Source organism: Tupaia chinensis, unplaced genomic scaffold (genome assembly GCF_000334495.1).
Source record: "Tupaia chinensis unplaced genomic scaffold, TupChi_1.0 Scaffold000066_1, whole genome shotgun sequence".
In the NCBI taxonomy this organism is placed as follows: Eukaryota; Metazoa; Chordata; class Mammalia; order Scandentia; family Tupaiidae; genus Tupaia; species Tupaia belangeri.
This window is the reverse complement of record NW_006159525.1, coordinates 11337213-11362710: the sequence shown is the minus strand read 5'-3', so window position 1 is coordinate 11362710 and position 25498 is coordinate 11337213.

Genomic DNA, 25498 nt, shown 5'->3' with positions numbered 1-25498 from the left:
CAATCGTATGAATATAGAAGTAGTTGTTCATTCACTGACAACAATGTATCCAATGCCTATTGTGAACAAAACCTAAAAACTAGAATTCCCCATCAGAATGAGCAAATTTTTAGGGACAGACTGGGAGAGAATGTCAACTGGGTAGATGAAGCACTCTATTCAGAGAATTATATGGCATGTTCTGAATGGCACTTATTGTGTCAAGGAGGCAAATTTGTTCAACCATGCAAAAAGTAGTTATCAATACCTATTCTATGTTCTTGGCATGGAGGAGACAGTGGAAGGCAAAATTTTAAAAGTGCCCCTTTCTTGTTGTAGTGTACATTCTAGTAAGAGATCAGTCCATTATCTTCAGAAAAGCAAGTACAACTGCAATTGATAAGTTAGAAAGGAAAGGCGTGTAGCACTACACAAAAGTGAAAACAGGCATTTGACTTAGTGCAGAAGGCCCAGGAAGATTTGCATGAGGAAGTGTCTATAACCATTGGTTAGAATACTGGGAAGAGCATATGGGAAGAGAAAATTAGTGGCAGGAGTAAAGGCTGGTACTGGGGCTAGCAGGTGCTGAGTGGTTAAGGTGCTGGACTTCCACATGGCTGACCATGTTTTGAGTCCCAGACCTGGTGGCTTGAAAATCATGCCGGTGTGCATGCATGTCCAAAATCTCAGGAGGAGAATGGAGAAAGGATTGCAATGCCGTCATTCTCCCTGGGTGTGCATGTGTGTGTGTGTGTGTGTGTGTGTGTGTGTGTGTGTTTTCTCACTTTCACTCTCACTGTCTCTGTCTCTCTCCATGCACCCTAAGGCAAAAAACCTTTTTTTTTTTTTGGAGAGATTTTCGCTATAGGTTGCGTGTGCTCACCAGAGAGACAGAGAGAGACATAGAGACAGAAAACAAGAAATCACCCCCCAGGGGGGATGGTCACGCCACAATCCCTTCTCCTCCATTCTCCTCTCAGGATCTTGAGCACACACGCACACGCACCGCGTGAGTGTTAAGCCACCAGGTCCAGGACGTGAACCGCGGTTGACTACGTGGGAGTCCAGCGACATAACCATTATGCTAACTACTGGTTCCCCAAAAAACCTCTTTAAAAAAATAAATAAGTAGAGTATGGAGTTCAGTTAAGAGAAATGCACTGATGCTAATTTGTTTATTTTTACAAACAAACCACAGTAACGTAGGATGTTAATAATAAGGGAAGCTAGGCACAGGCCTCGCTTTGGAATCACCCATATTATCTTTGTAACTATTATGTAAATCTAAAGTATTGTAAAATGTTTTTATTACTGGGCACCAGCAGTTAGCATAATGGCTATGTTGCTGGACTCCCACGTAGTCGACCGTGGTTTGCATCCCAGACCCGATGGCTTAAAACTCTTCAAAAAAATGTTTTTTTTTCTTACAAAAAATAAAATAACTATAATGGCAATGGCAAAAAGGTAGCCTGGGGCCAGCCAGAAGTGATTAAGACAAACAGAGTCCACACGGCTGACAGCTGGAGTCTGGGACCTGGCAACTTGGAAAATAAGCCAGGCACATGTGTGTGCATGCCCAAAATCCCAAGAGAAGAATGGAGGAGAAGGGATTGTGATGTGGCCATCCTCCCTAGCAACTTTCTTAGTTTTCCCTTCTCTCTGCCTCTTTATCCACCTTTCTTTCTCAGGTAAGCACACATAACCCTGGAGCAAATTTTAGAAACAAATACAAAAAGAAAAAAAAAAAGTATCCTTTAGTAAAGAAAAAAAAGTTAAAGATAGTTGTTCTTAGTCTAAGGAAAATAGAAAGTTACTAAAGAGATTTAAGCATGGTGGGTGTCAGGTAGGAGTACAGTCTTCAGTTCTCTGTTTTGGAAAGGCTACTGAGGTGGCAGGTGGAGAACAGACTGGAGAGGAGCCCAAGAAGCTGCAGTTGGATGGTCTGAGGCCATCATAGAAGCCCAGAGAGGGACTATGTCAGTAGATAAAGAGAAGAAATAAATTCAGGGCTCTTTCGAGGCTGGACTGACTAAATAGGAGTTTCTAATGTTCTTCATATGGGGGTGACAGAGTGGGAGGAATCTAGGAGGACCCCTCAGTTTCTGTACATTCAGCATAAGACTGGAAATCTTGGCAGACTGCCCACCAAGCCCCACTGTGAGTGGGCCATCTTGGAAGAGGGTGGACTCCTGATATGGAGGACAAGGTTGAGAGGACAGCAACCAAGACTCTGTAAGGACTGGTAAGAGCCAGATAGCACCATGATTTAACCACTACCAAAACACCAAGTGCCATATCAGATCAGCATGTCGGATTCCTCAGAGCAGGTTATGTGCCCTGAGGACTTAAGTCAAAGTCCTATTCTTCAGGTGAGAATCTGAACCCACAGTAGAAACTATGTCCAGTGGAAAATGAGTCCCAGTCTGCTAAATCCCTTCAGAGTCTCTAGCTATAGCCCAGGCTCCATCTACACCTTCAGCATGAAAAGGGGTGAGCCCTCCGGGAGGATGTAATGAACAGAGGCTGAGCCTATAGTTGGAAGACTTTGAAGAATGCCAGACCTCTAGGGCAAGACCCCAGAACAGTGTCCAGCAAACAACTGATAATACATTTGAAGGAAAGAAAGAACGGATGGAACATACTAAGTGGCGGTCCCCTCACTCTGAAATCAGCCTAGTAATAAATAGTTGACGCTTCCTCGTGGCCTCGTGATTCCATGTGGCCAACCGCGAGCCAGGTCTTGTCCCCAGGGATTTGAAAAACACACCAGGCACATAAGCGTGCATGCCTCAAATCAGGGCAGGATGGAGAGATAAAAGAGGAGGGATTGAGGCCTAACTGAACTTCACTGTGGGAGGCTTGCTTCCCTCTGTCTCTGGTGAGTGGACACACCCTCTGCAATTTAAAATAGTCATAATAGCAACACACATAGAGGCTATACATGGCTTAAATTACACTATGGTGTTTAGGTTGGGGTGAGGCTCCTAAAGAGCACTTGCCGTTCCTATGTATTCCTCTGTAGTGCCCTTAATTAGTAATCTGATTAGGTATTCGCTTAAAAACAAGTGCATGGGGTATGAGGATTTTATTCCTGTGGACAAGCGAGATCACAGTGCGTTAGTCACCATTATATCTCAGGCACCGAGATACACTGCATTTTTTATCAGTATCTGATATAAAATCGGTTCATTTTATTTCTTAGGAAGGTGACCTCTATAGTGTCCCACCTCACTTTGGCTGGGGCCATGTTTGTCTCTCTCATTACAAAGAAGGCAAGTGGAAAACATTGGGTGTCTCTGTCCCCAGAAGGAATTCACCTACTTCGATGTCATAGTCCACCAGTGACCAGCCTCTGCCTTGGACATGCCACAGCTCTCCCCAAGCACTGGGAATGAATGAATTGCCCTTTACTTGGGCTGTGCAAGAAGAAAAGCCTGCCTGTTCCGGGAATAGCCTCAGCCAGGAGATACAGCAGCAGCTGTGGGTGGCTCTCAGTTACTTGGCTGGGAAGGTAAGGAGGACTGAGAAGCATAAATTCTGAAGCTGGTTTTCGAGCCAGTTTCTCTCCTGAAGGGGAAACCCTGTGGATGGAAAGGGCCGTGATTTGTTGCTGCCTGGTAGGAATATGAGTCGGGCTCCTTGGAAGCCGCAACCCCGCTTAATTTACCTGTCAAATAACCTGATGGATTCATCCACAGAGTTTTTAAATAGAAGATAAAGCTCTCCACTCTGTGAGGCTTTGGTTTTCAGTGGGGAACATATCCATCACATGCCCAGATCGATCGAGCTTATTCAGGGCTCTTCAGCCCCACCCCGTTGAACACTCTACCTCTACAGTGTAAATATAATTTTTCAGCACAGTATTTAAAAGATTGCCCAATCTGTGTTCAGTTTACTTTCCAGTGAAAGCTCCATGGAACCAAGTCACCAGGTGCCTCTTATTGGTGTTGTACTTGAATACAGTGACCACAGCCTGTCGTACCACCATCAAAGACAGCTAGACCCAGGGACCCAGAATGCACAGGGACCAAGGAGATCTTATACTGATGGGATGCTCAGCCCCACCCATGACCTTTCACCACGTCAGCCTTCGTTGGCCTACTCCCCAAAGTGTTTCATACGTTCTTGTCCTCATTAGAATGCATGCTTTTGGGATAAGGATAAATTGGGATAGACAACTTTTTTAAAAATTCCTTTTCTTATGAAAAATAAGGAAGAAGGAACACTATGGAATTTTAGATGCTGAGTAGCTATTAATTTGCAACACCTGGACCATGCTTGTTTTTTATTTAAAAAAGTCTTTACTATATAACAAGTTTTACATGTCATGTGTTTAATGGAAAACAATTAAAAAGTTATGTGAAAAGTCCAGTCAGTAAAATTTTATCTTTCAGAGCATATGATTTTTCTTCAAGATCTGTACATATTCTTGTGATACTCTTAAACATAGATCTTGAGTTCAGGTTGACTCATCAGTAGATCATCAAAGCAAAGTTCTAGGGGATAAAGATGAATTTCAAAAGTAGCTTCTCCTACCTCTCTATTTATACTTCTTTCCAATTCCACTGCATCTGGAACAAGAAGTTCTCTGTGTTGTTATTTGAATACCATAAGGTCAAGGTATGAATTACTGAGGTTTGTCTCAAAATAAGATTTCTGTTGTATCCTGACCATTATTAAGATTTCCAACATGAGAGGACTCTAAGACTGGTCGTGTAGTAAGACAAGAAGTTTGGCACTGACTGTGGCTAAGCTCTCATTAACAAAGTTCAGCAAAGTTTCAAGAATGCCATGTGAAGTCATTAATGCTCATTGGACCTGATTCATGGTTCTATAGCAACTGTAAGTACTAGGGTAAATCTATATAGCATCATCTTGATTTCCTGTTTGTAGAAAAAATGTGCAGATCTATTTATCCCAGAAAGTTAGCCTCTTTCAAAAACTATTTTTTCAACAATGGAAACAACTAATTGAATGCAGTTTATTCTTGCAGGAAAAAAAATACTGAAAACCAAATGCATAAGGTCATGGGATTGCTGTGCAATTGTTTTAAAATATTGACACTGATACAGAATGAGAGATTTCAAAGTACACATTTTTTATTCTTTTTAAGTAAGTAGATTAAAGGGTTTCCTGCAAACAGCTTACATTTTTTAATTTTATTGTAATTAAAAATATTCTCTGGAAACTTAAACATATGTTCTCAAGATATATTCTTAATGCAATATAAATAGTAAATTAATAAAGAACTTTCCTTTTACTTTTTTAACCATAATACCAATACCAGAAGTCATAAAGGAAAAGACTAATTACATTAAAATAAAATCTTCTATACCAAAATAAAAAGCAAACATAAAGTCCACAATCAAATAACACACTAGAAAAGCATCAGCAACTGAAAACAGGGCCATAATATCTTTAATATGCAATTAATTCTGACATATCAGTTTAAGAATCACTCCAGCTGAAGCAACCATGGGTGGCAAGCTGCTTCCTCTCTCTCTCTCTCTCTCTCTCTCTCTCTCTCTCTCTCTCTGCCTGCACCTGCCATCCTTGATGTTTTTGCCGACCATGCCATAGGTCTAGGCCTTTGGATGGCAGCTACCAGAATCATGGGTTTTGTAAACAAACTTTTATCTCTTTATAAAATCACCCAAGCTCAAGTATTCCTGTTAGCAAGGCAGAAACAGACTAAGACATCTGTTGGATCCTATGTTCCAATTCTAATTGGCAAAGATTTGTTTGCCACAATAGTAAGTTTACTGACTGCACACCAAATCAAGTCACCCAACATGTCACCTCCACAATGCAGAAGTAGGCTCTAAACACAAAGGAAAAGAGTCATTACACCTGGTCTTCCTGTCCCAAGACAGAGGGGCAGTGCAAGACGAGCAGGAAAGGCACAGTGTTCCTCACAACCCGACCCATCAGTGCAAACCTATGTATCATTAAAGTTTTAAATCCACTAATAGACATTCTTTGATTGATTGCTCTTCCATGGCGCTTTTCTTTTTTCCTTTTTTTTTAAAGAGATTTTTGAGATAGAGCACATGTGCTCTCCAAAGAGACAGAAAAAGGCAGAGAGATAGAAAGCAAGAAATCACCCCCTGGGGGGATAGCCACAAAGCAATTCCTTCTCCTCCATTCTCCTTTTGGGATTTTGGGCACACACTTACACATGCCCGGTGTGAGTTTCAAGCCTCCGGATCTGGGCCTGAAACCACAGTTGGCCATGTGAGGGCCCAGCAGTGTAACTATTATGCCATCTGCTGGTCTTGTATCTTTCACAGCTCTTTTCTGTGTTGTTATTTCGTTCAAGCCTTTGGGCAGAAATGACTGCTAGTTGCAGCAAGTTGCTAACCCTAGAGTATTAGCTTGGCCTCCAGCGAGCCGAATGAAGTAGCTAGACTATGACTTGGGGCCTAAGAGTAAATGCACAGTCTATGTATGACATGATAAGTCAAACTCTGATCGGCTTCCTAATAACGTCAGCTGACACTGACAGAGCAACATTTGGTAACTAATGCCAGGGTCACATACATCTCGCCTTCAACATGTTCACCTAGAAATGTTTCTCCAGTGACCACAGATTAACCCCATGGGCTGACCTTGTTAAGAACTTCAAAGGACCTGGCCTTGGATGATAGCATTTCTGAAAGATGCTCTTTTCCTGTAAATGACTGTTATTTGAAAGTATGGGGTGGGGAGGAAAAGATGCTTCCATTTATTTTGATTGACTTAATAAAAAAAAAAAATAGTTCTAGGAACAACCAAGGTAGTTTGGCAGCCAGCTTTATTCACCTTTTCAGCAATGCAGACAAATGCAGCTGACATTCATGTTGAAATAATTGGAGTATAAATTTCTTTCAAATACTTCTTTTTTAAAATAGAAAAGGGTCTATCCTTCATATGTAAAGATGACATTCATTACAGTTATCCATAAGGCAGTTTGGTGAAATGACTTTAATAACACTTGTTACAGTTTTGTGGAAATGTGTCTTTAACAGTTATCTTGCTGTAAAAGATAAAAAGAGTTTAACTCTAGATCCTTTCATGGAAATGTGTTTGCTTCAGATTAAACTTATAAAGTAGAACAGTCATAGTATTGAATGAAAATCTCATAGGGAAAGGCTATAGAAAGGATAGGCAATTCCGAAAAGTAATCACTAGTCTGTACAAAGCCTATGTGTTTTTTGGTTGTGTTTTGGTTTTAGCTACTTATTTCATGCATTAGGTAGACTCTAGTTGTGTGTTTAATGTTTTTAGCACCTTCAGGGTCTTATGCAGTGGTGCCTCTCCTCCATTTGCTAGCCTGCTATCATTTAACCAATCTATATCTACCAACTATCATTGCACTATTTGCTAAAGTGAGGCTGAAGAGATTCCTCTGGTAACTATAGGTAACTATTTTCAATGCACATATGGGTCATGACTTTCCTGATGACCCAATAGAACAGCAAAAAAAAGTTTTCTAACCTTGGCAATTCTTGGTTCATTCTTTTGGCCCCCTGTGAGTCTGATGACCTCATGGAGCAACTTCTACTACACCCACACTCTCAGTCCCCTGGTCAAAACCAACTGAGATCTTTTTTTATTCCCCCATATTAACACTAAGTAAGCAAATCTTAATAGTCTCAAATGATCTATGTAGAGGAGTAGAATTAAGGAAGGCAGAGCTGAAAAGAAAGCCAAGCTTCGCCATAGCGAAGGCTTATCTACAACTCCTTGTCAGAAGCTTGTCTTTGGGAATCTAGAATAGAGCATCTGTCTGTTGGCAGCAATACATGTGAAAAATAATGATATTAGCACTTCCAGTTAAAATAGAAATAATGATAATGTTTATTTATTAATTCTGAATAGTGATCAAATCACTAGTTCTGAATAGTAATCAAAATAATAAAGCATTATTCAAGTTAATAATAATTCGATAGATTTTTTTCAGAGTCATTAAATAGATTCTAGAAAAAAGAATAAGGGAAGAGGCATTTTATGATAAAAGCATGAAAAACAGAGTGCTCAAGAGGCACTGAAAACAACACCTATAACACCTTCCCAATTTTGCCCTGCACGAAATTAAAATAGCTTTAGGGGCCTGACTCTATCTTATGTTTTATTGAGAAACATCCAGATAACTTATTCCCATTGGTCATTAGCAAGCATATGGAAGTATATTTGAATGACCTAAAATGATTGTCTACACAGAATCAGAAACTCCTTAATCATTTCCGGTTAAGGCCACAAAACAAAAGATTCCTAAGATGGGTCATAACTTGCATTGTCCTAGGGCTTATTTATTTTAACCTTCCCTAAACAAAAAAGTGGTTTTAATTCTGTTTATGTTACAGAAGCTTCCCATCTGCCATGTCTAGAACAACCATATTATCAGATAATGTTAATTTTTGCCAACACATTAATTATTAACTACATTTAATCATTTTAATAATGGTCCTCTTGAATTATTGAATGAATATAATCCCCCAATACGTCATTAAGACATTTGGACAATGCTAACCAGAGGGCATTTTGCTGAACACTGTCATACATTAGGAAAGGCAAATTTTATATATAATAAAAGAATAAGGGATTTGAAGAAATTAATAAATGTTTTAGAACAAGAGATTATGGTTAGTAGGAGCTGGGTGCTTTATGGGAGGAAATATTAAAAGAGACAAGAAGAACCTGAGTGAATAAAAAATAAAAGATCATGCTAGCCAGGTGGAGTGGAGATCCCACATGACTGGTGACTTAAAAACCATGCCAGACTCATGTGTACGCGTGCTGAAAATTCCAAGAGGGGAATGGAGGAAAAGTATTGTGGCATGCCTATCCTCCCTGGGGAGTGATGTCTCACTTTTTCTATCTCTAGCTCTGTCTCTTTCTGGTGAGTGCACATGCCCTATGCCGCATCTAAAAATAAAAATAAAAAATGAAAGACCAATAAATCAACTTCTCCAAGTTTTAAATTGTTTATGAGACAACAAACTCCTCTGCTTTTCCTAGCATATCTCTGGCAGATTTTACACTGAGCAATGCCTTGCTTTTCTCTTATTAGAATGAGAAAGGACAGGGACCAAAGGATTGTACAGTGGTTACGTCACTGACTGGACCCCTCATAGTCGACCAAGGTTCAAGTCTTGGACCCAGCGGCTTGGAAATCACACTGAACGTGTCTGCATGCACACCCAAGTTCCCTGTAGGAGAATAAAGGAGAATAGATTGCAGCGTGGCCATCCCCTCTCAGGGGTGACTTCACATTTTTCCTCTCACTGTCTCTGTCTCTGTCCAGTGAGTGCCCACACCCAAAGATAAAAACCTCTTAAAAAATAATAAAAAGAATGAAGAACATGAACAGACAGAGGGGACAACTGACATCTGGGTCCCTTTTGGTGTGGTTCAGTAATTTCACATGTTCTATAAGCCTGCTTTCTAACAGATAAGCAAAACCCACTAATCATTGAGTATCTTTTCCTCATCCCTTACCTTTGCAGTGGCCAACTAGCGCTTTTTATGTATTCATTCAAAACATATCTATTGAATATAAATTCTTTAGTGGATATTCAGCTAGATCTGTGTGGGGTCAGCACTAACTCAGATGTTCACTCTGCCTGAAGGAACTTAGCCTATTAGAATAGTAAAACCTGAGCACAAGTCACTGTAATACAGAGTAGAAAGTGAGAGTCTTTGCAAGAATGGAAGATTAAGAGATTTGCTCCTGGAGAAAAAAAAAAATAAGAGAGAATATGTAAAGGGCTCAGAACTTCAGTTATATCTGAAAAGAGATTTAAAATCAATGAATTGGAAATTATTTTGAACTGGCTTATTGAATCCTGGCTTCCTCCCATGTTCCTCCAACACCCATGAACATCCCAGTTACTACATTCGATCATGCTAAATAAAAGCAGTAAGTTTAGTAGATACAACTTAGGTTCTTTATGCATCTGGATGGTACCTAGAAGAAAATAGTACACTAAATGGTAATCCCAAACCATAGAAATATCTTGCCTTGACACCTCATAAGAAATCACCATTTTCACTCAATTACATTTAGTTGTCATGCCATGGACTTCATCCTACAACACTCCTAGTTTTGACCACTCTAATGTCAAGAGCATTTTTCATGATATGACACAAATATTTCTCTGTAGAGAACCACTAGAAAACTTTTTTTCTGCATTTCTACTTCTAACAGTAGATGTATTTCTCAGACATTACTAGCTTGTTTTTTTATTCTCTGAAGGTTGTGAACTGTGGAACTGATCATGTTTTCTTTTGTGTATTTACAACTAAATCCTCATCTCAGACAATGCCCCATGTCTTCCAGAAGTAGCCTCAGAGATGCATAGCACACGAGAATCATGGAGCCACTCTCAGCATGATTCACTGGCAGCATGGATACTACCTTACATGAGTTCACCTTATTTTTTCTTAGTTCATGACAGCGTCAATTATGTGTTCTATAGACTGTTTTGCTCCTAATAAAAGAAATATATGAGCTTATATTTTAAAAGAATAGAGATTCATTAATCTCATAGTTTGTTTTTAGAGGAATGACATCTTCTGAAAGGTCTTCTTGATGGTGGAAACTCCCTAAATAGTTCCGAGGCAGGGAAGGGCATCATTCGGCAAGAGTTTGCATACGTCTGTGTCTCTGTGTTTCTTCTCTGGTCTCTCTTTCTATGAAGTTAACAGGATTCAATCACCTAGGCCTCAAATTAAGTAACTCAAAGAATTTGCCTCTTTATCCCAAAGTCAGATTTGGTGTCCTTTTAATATCGTCACAATGGGAACCAGATCTCAACACATGGATTTGGGAAGCAAATATTCAACCATTGTGCATGTATCATTATCTTGTATGCAATTTTAATAAAATATGACTATCTTTGACATTAGATAAATTATCTCAGGTGATGAAAACATAATGCTGATAAAATTGCCCAGCAAAGTGTATCTGCTATGTTAAACTTTTAGAGAGAACATGAGTCTACCACTGGTATTTGCATAATGACTGCAAATCTGTGCACCTTAAGAAACATTTAGCTACTGATGAGACTGCATGCTGCAATGCTTAACATGTAGGGTTTAGAGTCTACTAGGGTTGAGCTTCAGTTCTGCCATTCATAGTTGACAGACCAAGGGAAAATTACTCAACCTCTCTATGCTTTAGTTTCATTATTTATAAAGTAAGAATAAAACTAGTATTCAGTTCGTAGGTTTCTATGAAGAACAGACAGATTAAAGAAAAGATTTGATAAGGTGCCCAGAAACTAGTAAACAATATAAAAGCATTCATGCCATTGGATGTATCAAATCTGAATTCTTACTTGCATCATATCTGCCATATTTAAAACAACTTTTAAAAAATTCTTGCCTATTACAAAGGAATATAAAGTTCTCTATTAGGGAAAAAATGTTATGAAATTTTTGCTTTATAAAAATATAGAAATAAATATAAAGAATAAATGTAAGCTGGGAACAGCAGTTGGCCTAATAGCCATGTTGCTGGACTCCCATGGAGTCGACTGCAATTCAAGTCCCGGACTCGGTGGCTTAAATTCATGCCAGGCACATGTGTATGCATGCCCAAGATCCTGAGAAGAGAATGGAGGAGAAGGGATTGTGATATGACCAATCCCCCCAGGGAGTGATTTCTCGCTTTCTGTCTGTCTCTGTCTTTCTGGTGAGAGCACGAGCCCTATAGCAAAAACTCTCAAAAAAAAAAAAGAAAGAAAAAGAATAAATGTAAGCCATCTTTAGAAAAATTCTTGCCTATTGTACACGTAAGGCATCATTTTTTTCAATTTGATCTATACATTTAATTCAATCCCAATCACACTCTCAACAGCTTGTTTAACGTATATAGGCAAACTGATTTTGAAGTTTACACTGGAAGGCAAAAACCTGACATAGTCAAAACAAGAGTGAAGAACAAAGTTGCAGTACCCGTACCTCATTTCCAGGCTTACCATATGGCTACCATGATCAAGGCCCTGTACCACTGGCAAAAGGACAGAGACTAGGTGATGTTTGATAAAGAAGTAAGTGTAAATCAATGAAGGATATATTTCCATCTCCAGTAATGGTGTGGAAAACTTTAGACAAATCCCAAAAGAAGGACATTCTACAAAAATACCTGACCAATGCTCCTCATAACTGTCAAGTTCAGCAAAACCCAGGAAACTAGGAAATTCCCACAGCCCACAGAAGTGTAAGAACACGTGATAACTAAATGTAACGTGGCATCATGAATGAGATTCTCGGAGAGAAATTAAAATTTAGATTGAAACTAAGGAAATGTGAATAAAGTGTGGATTTTAATAAATAATAATGTATCAATGTAAGTTCATAAATTGTGACAAATTATTATACTAATTTAATATGTTAATAATAGAAAAAACTAATAATGTACTGTGTATGGTAACTTTCTATAATAAATTTTTTACAAACTTTTCTGTAAATTTAAAACTGCTGTAAAGGAAAATATTGGATTGTCAGGAAAGTCATGATGGATTTTAACATAGAAAAATATCTCATGACGTTCTTGACAATCTGAGAATTATTAATAAATTAATAGTACATGCGTGTACTAATCAGTAAAAATATCTCACATTTTGACGTATTTACATAATGTGTCTCTATATAAACCTACTTATTTTTCCATAAAGTGTGTCTTTCTGGATATTCTGCTTCACACTCCTCTGCATTTTCTACGTTTTAGTATGTTATAAATATCCTTAATTTCAATCGTTATAGCTATTAATTATCACTCCATTGTATTATTATACTGTATTATTCCACTTTTTAACATTTCAGCAGTTTCCAATTGTTAAATAAACAACTCTGTAATTTATTCTGAAAATTTTTAGCATGTTGCAATTAACTCACTAGGAACATTTCTAGAGGTGAAATTGTTGGGTCAAAGTTTGGCATTCTCTTTATTCCTGATTAAATTATTTAAAAATTTACATGCTGCTATATTTATTAGAAACTTTGCCATAATATTATCGACAAGATAAAAAACATTTTTAAGATAAGTGATATTTACAAGTAAGTGCTCTTTAAGAAATAATCATGTGTCTTTGTTTTTCTGTTGCTGACAACTGAATACCACACTGGGTAATTTTTAAATAGAGGTTTATTTAGCTTATGGTTTGGGATGACCAAGGTCAAGGGACCACATCTGATAAGGGTCCTGTCATTGGCAGGGACTCTCCAGAGTCCTAGACCTGCAGGGTATCACATGAGGGAGAGCAAGAGGAGAGCATGTTTCTATGTCCTCGTCCCCTTAAAAAGCTACCAGGTGTCAGTCATAGAGGGCCCACCCTAATGACCTCATCTAATCCCAATCACTTCTCAGAGACCTCACCTTTCAACACCCTCCAGCACTGTTATAATAACTCCCGAGATTTTAATGCATAGATTTTTAGAGAATGCATTCAAGCCATAATAGCATGCAATACTAAGATGAAAGATATCAGACTAAACATGCTACTTGACTATACAATCTATTGTCACTTATATAGATTGTATAGTCAAGTAGCATCAAATATGCATGCTCATGTTGTTTAGAATGTCATAAAGAAATAAAAAGAAAGGAAGAATTGTAAAAACAGAAGGCATAAAGAGGGAGATAAACACTTGGAAAGAAGAGAAAGACCACTATGAAAAAATTGTTTGCAAGAGACTTTGGGCTATAAGAGGAACCACTAAGAAAAAATTGTTTGCAAGAGACTTTGGGCTATAATAATATAAAATACTGAGATTGCTCTGAACAAAAGGAATATCTATCTAAATAGTTGCACACTTTTCCTGCTCCCATTCTAGTCAACATCCAAGAAAATGATTAAGCAATATGTTAGCCCTTCTTTCTTATTTATTTCATTGAGATAAATAAATAGCCAAAAGTCAAATATCCCATTTTGTTTCTCTTTCTAATGTCTTCTTCTAGTTTTCCTCGAAACATTTTTATGTTATGATTTAATTAATATACATACTCACTCATCCCAAAATCATATTTCATATGTGTACCTATTATAAAGACATTATTTTGCATAATGTTTCAGAGTAAAAAGATGGACAATTTAATACGTATTTAAAAACAACTAGTAGAAATATTATGAGATGTCTAATATTGAATATAAGAAAGTTATATCTATCCTTAATTTGATTATTTTTAAAGAGATATTTTATTTAACTTTATTTATTATTATTATTTTAATGTTTCCAGAGAGAGAACAGAGACAGTGAGAGAGAGAAAGTGAAAAAGTAAGACTCCAGGTCCAAGACTCTAACCATGGTCAGCCATGTGGGAGTCCACTGCCCTTAGCCACCAAGCCACACGCCAGCCCCCCTTAATTTGATTATCATACACTGTATTAATGTTTTAAAACCCATACAGTATTCCACAAAAAAAAGATACACATTACCTAAATATAAACTGAAATCATCATTATAATATTAATAATAAAGTCACTGGCCATACAACAGTTCTATCTGTACTTCCTTTCTTACTTGGAACAAATATCTCTTGGGAAATATATGCACTGTAGTAGGGAATGACATTATTAGAGAGGTAGTCGGTTAAGAGCTGACCTGTCTAGGTCCACATGTTGGTTCCATCACTATATAGTTGTGGTACTTAACCCCTGTACTATTAGGTTACTTAACTTTTCTCTTCTTTATTTTTTATTATTATTATTTTTTTTGGAGACGTTTTTGCTATAGGGTGTGTGCGCTCCCCAGACAGACAGAGAGAGACAGAGAGATAGAAAGTGAGAAATCACCCCCCAGGGGGAATGACCATGCCGCAATCCCTTCTCCTCCTTTCTCCTCTCGGGATCTTGGGCACGCACACGCGCCCGGCGTGAGTTCAAGCCACCGGGTCTGGGTCTCAAACCATGATCGACTACGTGGGAGTCCAGTGACAAAGCCATTACGCTAACTGCCGGTCCCTACTTATTTATTTTTAATTTGATCTGAATGAGACAGAGACAGAAAAATAGGGAAAGTGAGAAAGTAAGCCATCAGGTCCACGACTCAAACCATGGTTGGCCGTGTGGAAGTCCAAAGTCTTAACCTCCTGCTGGCCACAGTATCTAACCTTTCTATGCCTCAGTTGCATAACCTATAAAATGTAGACATTAATACTTCCTACCTAGTGCTGCACCACAGCCTGGTGGGTATGGGAAGAAGATCACACACAGTCAACTGTGTGGTTCAAGTCCCACACCCGGGAACTTTAAAAACACACCTAGCTGTTGAAGATATTTTATAGATTTATCAGCTGGACTAGGGAGGAATGTTCACATATTGAAATATTCACTTTGTAAGCTAAATAATGTGATTGAATATATAAAAGAAAATGAAATTTTAAAAATGAAAAAAAAAAAACAAACACCTAGCATGTGTGGATGACCCAAATCCCTACAGGATGAAGAAATGGAGAGGAAGGGACTGTGGTATCACACCCTATTGGTGGGGTGCTTTCTCTCTCTGTGTGTGTCTGTCTCCCTCTGACAAGCTCACATGCCCTCTCTGGCAAAAATAAATAAATAAATAGTACCTACTTTGTGGGTATTGTGAAGCATAATAATTATATATCACATAATACATAACATGACATTGTATTTAACATAACATATAATGCATTATATATACATTATATATGTCATATATATATTTTACAGACACATTTATATATTATAACAGTGACTGACTCATAGCAGCACTCATTGTGTGTTACTATTATTATTAATTTCCTAGAAATATCTTGCAAGGGAAATATTGTTATAGAGAGAGGAGCCAAGGCTCCAAGAATCTTCAAAAGTTCTCAAAGGACTCCCAGCTAATAAAGGACGCACCTATGTCTGAAACCCAAGCATATGTCCATCCTTTGAATCACCACATCCACTCAACAGTAACTAAGGTGATGATAGTATAGCAATGCATTTCACAGGCTTTGTATTAGCAGCAAGTGACCCTTTTTCTAAATATGTTCACAAAACCATATCTCAGGAGTGATTTGTTGCTGCATTACTGAGATCCTGAGAATGTGTGTTTAAACAATACACAGAAATATAAAACTGGAAAAATTAAAAAGTAGTACAAGTCATAGAAACCAGGGAAAAGCCCTACCTGTAAAGCAGAAATTTCAAGATTTCTTCAACACACTGTATGGACAAATTAAAGATAAGAGGCTGATTAGCCAACACACAGTTCCGGATATGTTCAAGCAAAACCCACACCCAGATGAAAGAGAGAGTGAACCAGACTGAACACGTCAGCATAACATAAATTGCAAAGAAGGGGCAGTCAGTGAAGCAGGGCTGTAAGGCTGATGCTGGGACCGATGAAGCGGGGGTGATGGTGGGTGGCATTCCAGAATGCATACATACAGAAAGCGCTGCAACAAAAAGAAGGCATTTCCTCAGAAAGGGTCATTCCACCCAAACATACGAATTAGCCACGAAAGTGGAGGCAACGTCCCCGTGTTTCCTAACAATGAGAGCTCTGATAGGAAAGGAAGAAATGTCTACGTCAACTGCCTCAACAAGAAAGAGAAAAAAACAAAGTCCTTGTCAGAGAAGCAAAATGTCCTAGTTTCAATTCTTCTGCCTCTTTACTTCTCACAATTCACACCCCTATGTAGTAAGAACAATTATTAGGAATTTTAAAATATCCTTTACCCTCCTCTGAACTAGAAAGATCCAAGAAGGGACCACAAAATACCTGTTCAAACTCACCAAAATTTTCACTATTAGAAAATTTCAAACCTATCACACAAAGAGATTTCAATTCAAAGGAAGTAAACCAACCTTAGAAAACAACCATGCACTCCTTAGTTTCTCCATGGATCAAATTTTCTGCAATTAAAGGGAAAATAATTGGGAAAAAGTTGAAGAGATTATGCATCTATATTAGCACTAAGAAGCTTTCATATGAGATCTAGAAGAGATACCCATTTCCAAATTTAAAACTGTAATGAAGGCAATGGAACCTTATTAAAATCACCTGAAACCCTAGATTAGTCAATAACTGAAAATGAAGAATTAATATCTAAAAATAATGAGAGTAAGGGTGAGGTACATGGAAAAAAGTATCTTAGGACTGTGGCATCTGTGGAAGAGTAGTTTCAGAAGGAGAAAACATGAAAAAGATGAGAAGCAATACTCAAAATAGCATAAGGGAACTTCCTGAAGGCAGATTTGAGGCTTCGTTCAAGTCAGAGGGACTCTTAATTGCCAGACAAAGCAAGAAAAGAGCCACATTTTATAATGTATGTGGTAGTTAAATTTTTAATACATTTTATTTCAATTTCTTTTATACATTCAATCACATATGTCACTTAGCTCGCAAAGTGAATATTCCAACATGAATACAACTCTCACCAGTCCAGTTGGGAATACTATACACATCATCCTCAACAACAGTAACCCATCTCTCTGTCCCACAAATACCCACCCTTCCATTTCTCTCCCCAAACCTAACCTAAACCTAACCCTAACTCATACCCTAACCCTGAACATAATCCTAACTCAAACCCTAATCCTACTCCCTAACCCTAACCCCAACCCTAACTTAACCCTAACCCTAACTCAAACCCTAACCCTAATCCTAACCCTAACACAAACCTTAAACCTAACCCTAATTCTAAACCAAACCCTAACCCTAAACCTAAACTCTAAACCTAACACTAACTCTAAACTAACCCTAACCCCAACCCTAACACAAACTCTAGCCCTAATCCTAACCCCTAACCCTAAAGCCTAACCTTAACCCTAACCCTAACTTAACCCTAAACCCTAACCCTAACCCTAAACCTAATCCTAACCTATACTCTAACCCTAACCCTAACCCTAAACTCTAATCCTAACCCTAAACAAACCCTAAAGCTAACCCTAAATCCTAATGCTAACCCTAACTCTAAACTCAACCATAACCCTAACCCAGATGTAATCCCTAAGCATACCCTAACCCTAACCCAAAGCCTTACCCTAACCCTAACCTTAATAAATACCTAACCCTATTCTTAACCCTAACACTTACCCCTAATGCTAACACTAACCCTAAATCCATCACATATGTCACTTAGCTCGCAAAGTGAATATTCCAACATGAATACAACTCTCACCAGTCCAGTTGGGAATACTATACACATCATCCTCAACAACAGTAACCCATCTCTCTGTCCCACAAATACCCACCCTTCCATTTCTCTCCCCAATTCCCTCCTCAGTCTGTCCTTCACCCACTCTCTTCTCACACTGCATCTGGTATTTATAACCATTTTCTGTGTTTCTATATCCTCTAGTCATTCAGTATCGGCTATTGAGTGCAGACATTCAGTATATATTAAGTGACAACATACAATGTCTCTCCTTCATAGCCTGGCTTGCTTCACTCAGCAGTAAATCTTCCATATTCATCCACTTTCTGTCAAAAGCCAGGGTCTTGTTTGTTTGTTTATGGCTGAGTAGTATTCCATAGAGTATATGTGCCATACTTTTCAATCCATTTATCTGTTCATGGGCATGCTAGTTAATTTTATATGTCAACCTGATGAAGCTAGGAATGTCCTGATGGCTGGTAAAACAGTTACAGGGTGTGTCTGTGTCAGCATTTCTGGAGGAAATTAGCATTTGAGTTGATGACTGAGTAAAGCATATGAACCTCATAGATGCAGGTTCTGTGTCACCCATCAGTTGAGGGCCAGAATAGAACAAGGTGAAAAAAGAGTGAATTCTCTCTCTCTCTTCCTGAACTGGAACATCTGTCTTCTGTCTTCATTCATTGGCCTGTTTCTCCAGCCTTTGGAGTCAGGGATTAACACTGGCAGCCTTTGGCTTGTGCTTTCCTGGTTCTTCAACTTGCACATGTCAGGCTGTGGGGCTTCTTAGCCTCTGTAATTGCATGAGTCAATTCCTGTAATATAATTTCTCTTTTACATGTGTATTTATATATTCTATTGATTCTATTTCTCTGAAGTACTATAATACAATATGTATTTCAAAAATAAAGACCAATTTCTATTTCTATTGCAGAAATAGAAATCTACAATTAACATAGATAGAAAAAGAAGATTGTCTACAAAAGATAAAGTATAAGTTTTACATGAAAATTATTTTCATAACACACAATGACAGAAGGCAATGACACAATTTCCATAGAGCTTTGATGAAAAGTGGTTGTGAAATAAGAAATTTATAGTGAGCTGAGAAGAGAAATGGAAAGACATTGTCAAACATGGAAAGTCTAAGAAGATATTGCAAGCAAATATGGTTTCCAAAAAAAAGCCTGCAAGTCTAATTAACCTAGGAAAAATTTTAAAACTACATAAATACTAAACCTTATGCATTGTATTATTTGTTGGGGATGTTGTAACAAGGTGCCATAGACTAGAGAGTTTAGAACAATGGAAATATATGTGCTCAGGGTTCTGGATGCTGGAAGTTTAAGGTCAGCGGTCAGCAGGATGGGTTTCCAAAACGTCTCTCCTTGTCTTGTATGTAGCCATCTTCTCTCTTGTTCTCACGAGGTCTTCCCTCTGTGTGGTCTGCATACTTCTCTTTATCTTTTTAATGATTTTATTGAGGTAGAATGAATCTATTTTAAAAGTCATGTGTTTAATGTATACAATTTGATGAGTTTGGACACTTGCGTACCCCAATCAAATCCTTGCCATAATCAAGACAGTAGACTTACTTATCACCTGCAAAAGCTTCTTCGTGTCTATTTGTTTTTGTTTAATTTGGGATAAACTTACCATGCTTGCTACTTATAAATACACCAGTTATATTGGGTTAGGGCCTTCTATAATGATCTAATTTTTTAATTCAGCCATTTAACAACACTTTGGCTAAATACATTAAAGTTTTAGTATATAAAAAGGGAGGTGAGGTGAAGTGGGGAGACGCCACAGCCCTCAATGGACATAAACAACTGTATATAGGGGGAAAATGTAAAACTGCCATTTCAGTCATGAATAATTTTTAAAATTTTTATACAATTATTTCTTCCATTTTATTTATTATTATTATTTGTTAATTTGCTTTAGGGTACATGCACTCACCAGAGAGAGAAAATGAGAAAGCAAGTCATCAGGTCAAGGACTCAAACCACAGTTAGACATGGTGGGAGTGCAGCACCTCACCCACCTTGCCACCTGCTAGCCCATAGCCATGAACAAATTTTAAAGATAATGTAAAAAGGTAAAATTTGACTCAAAAAAAAAAAAAAAAAACCAGAAAACTGAGGAACTTTATAATGAGATACTACTACATCAACTGGTCAAAAGTATTTGAAAATGAAAAATGGAGGACTTTACTTGCGTGTGTAGACATCTCAGTCAGAGAGGACTCTTTAACCATTCCAGATCATGGCAGTAAGAAGAAAGCTGTGAACTCTCACAACTAGCAGAAGCCTGGTCCTAAACCCTGTCGTGAACTCCAGGATAGACGTAAGGTTTTCCTGCCCTCTCTTTCCCCATTCACAGGAGTTGTGATTTTGAGAGTCACACGCCCTGGGCTTGAGCATTCATGACCAGGCTTTTATCATCACACAGGTTGGTTAAAAATGTTTAGACAACGGGCCAGCAGGTGGTGTGCTGGTTTAGGTGCTGGACTCCCACATGCCCCACCATAGTTCAAATTCCAGATCTGGTGGCTTGCTTTCTCACTTTTCCTCTCTCTCTGTCTCTGTCTCTCTCTGGTAAGTACACATGCTCCATATCAAACGTAAATAGTAATAATCATTATGAATAAAATTTTAAAAAAATTTAAAGAAATGGCTAGACAAGAGGCCAGCAGGCGGTAGAATGGTTAAGGCACTGGACTCCCTATCCAACCATGCAAGCCCTGGACCTGGCAGCTTGAAAATCATGCTGGGTACATGAACGTGTGTGCCCAAGATCCTGAGAGGAGAGTGAAGGAGAAGAGATTGTTGTGCGGCCATCCTCCCTCCATCCCCAGGGGTGACTTCCCTCTTTCCTGCTGCCTGTCTCTCTATCTCTCTCCAGCATGTACATATGCCCTATGGCAATAACTTAAAAAATAAATAAAAAGAAATGGTTAGATAATCCAGGTTAGGCCAAACTAACCTCCCAAAGAGACTTTTGCTATAATTACAGGGGAATAAAAAGGTGCTCCCCTGAGATTCAAAATATTAAAGTAGATAAAAGCCTCAAAAAATTAGGTTGTTGGGATAGTCATGACGTATTTTTCTGTTTTCTGTATGAAAATGTGTCATGACTTTCCAGATGGCCCAGCAGATGTTCAGAGCCCACCCTGGCTATGTAATGTGTGGAGTCCGATGGAAAATGGAAAACACCAGGAGTTTCAAGTTGTCGATTATTATGGGATGAGCTGTGTCCCCTCCTTAATTCACACATTGAAGTCCTTGGCCCTGGTACTTCAGAAATGGCACCTTATTTGGGAACAGGGCCATTGCAAATATAATTAGTCAAGTCACAACAAAGTCATTAGCTAAAGTACACCCCAATCCACTAGAAGTTGATTCTTTATAAGATGGGGAAATTGGTACACAGACCAGAAAGTCTAATGTCAGAGGGTACATGTACCACACAAGGAACGCAAAAGCTGACAGCCAGCTGTGAGAAGCCAGGGGAGAAGCCTGCAACACATTCTCCTTCACAACCTCAGGAACCAACCCTGCTGTCACCTCCATCTTGAATGACACACCAATTCCAAACTCCAGGGCTATGAGATGATCAGTAAGTGCTGTTGAAACACCCCAGGGTGTGGTACTTTGCTATGGTGGCCTTAGCAAAGGGAGACAGTGGCTGCAGACTGATAACCGAACACAGGGCCCTTCTCAGGTGGGGCTTGGTGCCAGTGCACAGAACGTACACATCCTCTAGGCCAGCCCTGCCTGCAGCTGTCCCCACCAGGTGCAAAGGGAAAGCAGATCTGAGGCAGAGGCAGCAGGAGAACAAAAGAAAGCCTTGAAGCTACTGTGTAAGCTTTAAATCCAGAGAGCCCTTCAAGTCTCAGCAAAGGAGGTGACAAGTGTGAGCAGACATCCAAGTGGACTCTTAGGGAAATGCCTCTGAAGCTTAAATAATTGGGGAGGTCGGGACAAGGCAGGCAGAGTCTTCCATTTGCATGGCTCCCCTGACACGTTGAAAATGGTGAGGGATGGGAAGAGAATTGGTCTGAGGATACTCAGATTGCAGATCAGCTCAGAGGAAGTCCTGGCCAGGCTGGTGAGGAGTCCCAGAATAAAGAAGTCCAAGGGACTCCACATGGGGTGGGATAGCCTAACTCTAGTACACCAGCCTGACTCAGCCAATGGCTGGGAGCAGCAAGTGTGCGGCATGGCCACCAGCTAAACGCTCTGAAGGACCCAGAACTGTGCAGCTGCTGGCTTCCTGTCAACTGCACTAAAACTTCAAACCTTTATCTTAAAGTGACATTGAGTGGCACAATCAAAGGGCCACCAGCATCTACAGGCTGCATGGGTCCACTTCTCCACACTTTCCATAGCTTCTCTTCCTGAGGAGAAAATTAGAAGAAAGAAGTTAGTGAGATAAATGACAGCCCTCCTCTCTGCGTTCAGTCTTGAGGCTATACCTGATGGTCATTCTCTCCCTGGTCCACTATTTAAAAACCTCCTTCCATGTCATCTGTTGTCACCTCAGCAGGTCTTCATGGGTCTCGTGTTGGTGTGAGACACGCATTTTTTCCTTGGGACCCTGAACACTCAGTCACATCTCCATCCTCATCTCGGAGTTTCTGGATGAATCTGTTGGTGGTTACAATGCAGCGGGTGTACCCATGGATATCCACGTGAATGACCCAGGTTCCACATGTATTCCTCTATTGTGTAAAAGTAGCCTTCCCTCCTCTGCCTGGTCAGTCAGTTACCCTTGGAACTAAGGCCGTTCTTATTCTCATCTGTCGGTTGCTGGACACAGCAATCCCAGGTTCTCTGGGAGAAGCCATAGCTTACGGTGCAATAGAAGCTTGATCCTGCATCTTAGCAAGAGTGAATGATCTTCGAGAACTTCCGACCTTGCAGAATCCAGAACTGTAGGAATAGGAGGTAGAAATCATCCCACTGAGTCAATAGGAATAATGGGAAATGTATGGAAACTTGTTTGGACCCTCTTTTCTGATTTGGAATAGACAATAATGCATTCATTGGAGCAACAGCCACATGCCATGTACTTGAGGCCCAATAAGTCTACTCTAGCGCTAGTACCACCTCCAGTGCAGCAGCCGTGATCACAGCTATGAGCTGACCTTGTCTGTAGTTACTCTTCTTTCTTCTTTTTTACTTTCCTTTTTTTTTTTTAGAGCTTTTTGCTATAGGGTATGTGTGCTCACAGAGAGACAGAAAGAGCAGAGAGACAGAAAGTGAGAAATCCCCCCCTCCTCGAGGTAATAGCCACATCATAATCCATGCACACATGCCCAGCGTGAGTTTCATGCTGCCAGGTGGGGGACTGAAACCACAATCAGTCACATGGGAGTCCAGCACCTTAACCGCACTCCAGTGTTTAACCACTACGCCACCTGCTGGCCCATCTGTAGTTATTCTTAAGGACCGATCCATCTTGGTTCTGCAGGTGTCAGACTGGATGGGACCTGCTCCCTATTCCTTAAAGATCTCTAATGCTATCATTAAGTTTCATCATTCCCCTGGGCTGCAAGATTATTTTGACATATTTTCTTGTGTTGTTTTGTTGCCAGATGATGTATGTGCTTACCAGAGGGAGACAAAGAGAAAGAGAGAGAGAGACAGAGAGAGGGAGAAGGAGAAAGCAAACCCAGTGGTGCAAGGTCAAGTCACAATTTCCTCTCCATTTCTTCATCCAATCGGGATTTGGGGTACTTGCATGCATGCATTTTCTGTTTGTCAAACCACCTGGCCTGGATTTGAACCAAGATCAACTGTGTGAGATCCAGCTCCCTTAAGCACTAGGCCATGGACCAGCCCTGATTTACTTTCTTGGTTGGGGAAGGGAAGGAGCAAAAAATGGCCCAATATTAATCCTCCCATCATGCTCAAACATTGGTGAGAACAGACCAGGCCTGGTGTAGATCCAAGGCAGAGAGCAGCCAGGACTGTTCACTAACTACTCTTACAGCATCCACTCTCAAAGAGAAAGCTGGAGTGCCCCGGCTACATCAGGCTCTATGCCTGTACCAACCTCTACTGCTACTTTTACGCAGATACGTACCATGTTATCACATACATATTGGACTTACCCCAAGAATTCAAAGATAGTCATCTCTATTAGGAAACACTTTGAGCCAGCCAGCGGTGTGGTGATTAAAGCAGCTGGATCACACATGGCCAACTATGTGGTTTGAGTCCTCAGTCTGGCAGCTTGAAAAATTCTCTGGGCATGTGTGCATGTATGCCCAAAATCCTGAGAGGAGAATGGAGGAGAAGGGATTGTGACATGGACATCTCCCTTGAGGGGGGATCACTTTCTCTCTAGAGAGTACTTACACTTTATAACAAAAACCATTGGGGAAAAAAGCAGGTTAGGGGAGGAAATCTTATAAGTAATTCAAAAAATGGTGACCGTTTTCATTTTCTTTGGTGTTTTTTCTGTATTCTCAAGATGATCAAAATGCAAATATTTTGCAATTGTGTGGAAAAGATCTAACAGTAGTTACTTTGAAAGAGAATTGGGAAACTTCCCTTCTGATTCTTGGCACCCAGAATGGGCTACTGATCATAATCTAGACCATTTTAAGAGCTCTGGTAAGAGCTTCAGGCTGTCCAATTCTACCAAGTTGACAGCCACACCCCTGCTACCGGGCTTCATACTTCTGCATCACCTCTGAAGTGTCCCATCTGGTAAAGAAAATGTGGAACATTCCAACAGTCCCAGCATAATCGCTTTCCCTCTGACCAAGGATGGAAAGAAACATGATAGTGTCAAGGAATAGTTGCATACTTTGAATAACCAGGAAGTCTGTCACCTGGAACAACATTGTCTTCATGTAGACAATAAAAATACTTCATAGACTTAATGTAGTGTCCTGGAACCCAGCAAATAATTTCCCTAAGGATAAGCTTTCCCCAAACTCAGCAACACAGGCCCCTTGCACATCTATCACAGGAGGATCTGAAACGTTCAACAAGCTAAGTATGAGCTGAGCCACCAGAGCAAACCAGCATGCTTAAAAATAACAATGAGGATAAAAAGGATAGTAATTATAATCTCTCCAGTGAAAGAGAAGGTCACTGTGACCACCAAAATGCATGCCAAATATCCTTCTTCTTTTTTACTTTCCTTTTTTTTTTTTAAGAGCTTTTTGCTATAGGGTATGTGTGCTCACAGAGAGACAGAAAGAGCAGAGAGACAGAAAGTGAGAAATCCCCCCCCCTCCTCGAGGGAATAGCCACATCATAATCCATGCAATAATCCATGCACACATGCCCAGCGTGAGTTTCATGCTGCCAGGTGGGGGACTGAAACCACAATCAGTCACATGGGAGTCCAGCACCTTAACCGCACTCCAGTGTTTAACCACTACGCCACCTGCTG